This window comes from Eriocheir sinensis, unplaced genomic scaffold, assembly GCF_024679095.1.
Source record: "Eriocheir sinensis breed Jianghai 21 unplaced genomic scaffold, ASM2467909v1 Scaffold189, whole genome shotgun sequence".
Lineage (NCBI taxonomy): Eukaryota > Metazoa > Arthropoda > Malacostraca > Decapoda > Varunidae > Eriocheir > Eriocheir sinensis.
Window position 1 is genome coordinate 533417 of NW_026111283.1, and position 1584 is coordinate 535000.

Here is a 1584-nt window from a genome sequence, read left to right on the forward strand (position 1 = left end):
TTGTATATATATTTTCATACCAATTTATATTATTTTATGTGTATTTTTTCATATATTTCATTACAAATATACCTTATTTTATGTTTATTTTGTATATTTATTTCATTCAATTTTAAATTATTTTATGTGTATATTTGTATTTCTATTTAGGTTATTTTAAGTGTATTTTGTATATATATTTTCATCCTAAATTACATTATTTTATTGGTATTTCTTAATTTCATTCAATACGAATTTAGATTATTTCATAGGTATTTTGTATACATATTTTTATACTCATTTACATTATTTAATGTGTGTTTTGTATATATATTTTCATGCAAATTTATTTAATGTTCATTTTTGTACATATATTTTTATAGAAATTTGCGTTATTTTATGTACATAGTTTTATATAAATTTACGTTATTTTATGTGCATTTTGTATATTTATATTTATACATATACACATTCTTTTATTGATATATTGTTTATTTACATTTATACAAATTTACATTATTTTATGTGTATTTTGTATACGTTTTTTTATACGTATTTACTTAATTTTATGTGTATTTTGTATATGTATTTTTATAGAAATCTACGTTATTTTATGTGTATTCGTATATATATTTTGAAACAAATTTATATTATTTTATATGTATTTTGCATATCTATTTCAATACAAATTTACCTTATTGTATGTGCATTTTGCATATTTATTTTAACACAAGTTCAAATATTTTATGTGTATTTTGGTATCAATAATTTTATAAAAAATGCGTTATTTTATAGGTATTTTGCATCTTAATTTTCATACAAATTTACATTATTTTATTAATATTCTGTGTATATTTTGATACGATTTTACATTATTCTATTTGTGTTTTGTATATAATTTTTTATACATATTTACATTATTTAATGTGTATTTTGTATATATATTTCATACAAATTTACGTTATTATATCTGTATTTCTTTATATATTTTCTTTCAAATTTACATTATTTTATGTGTATTTTGTATATGTATTTCAATACAAATTAACCTAATTTGATGTGTATTTTGTATATTTCTTTTCAAATAAATTTAAATTATTTTTTGTGTATATTTGTATATAGTTTTATACAAACAGGTTATTTTATGAGTATTTTGTATATCTATTTTCATACAAATACACATTCTTTTATTGATATTTTGTTTATTTATTTTGACGCGAATTTAAATTATTTAATGTGTATATTATATATATATATATATATATATATGTATATATATATATATATATATATATATATATATATATATATATATATATATATATATATATATATATATATATTTTTATACTTATTTACATCATTTCATGTGTATTTTGTATATATATTTCTATAGAAATCTACGTTATTTTATGTGTATTCGTATATAATTTTTTAAACAAATTTACACTTTTATGTGTATTTTGCATATTTTTTCAATACAAATTTACCTTATTGTACACAATACACATAGAATAATGTCAATTCGTATCAAAATGAATTAGCAGAATATCAATAAAATAATGTAAATTTGTATGAAAATAAAGATGCAAAATACCCATAAAA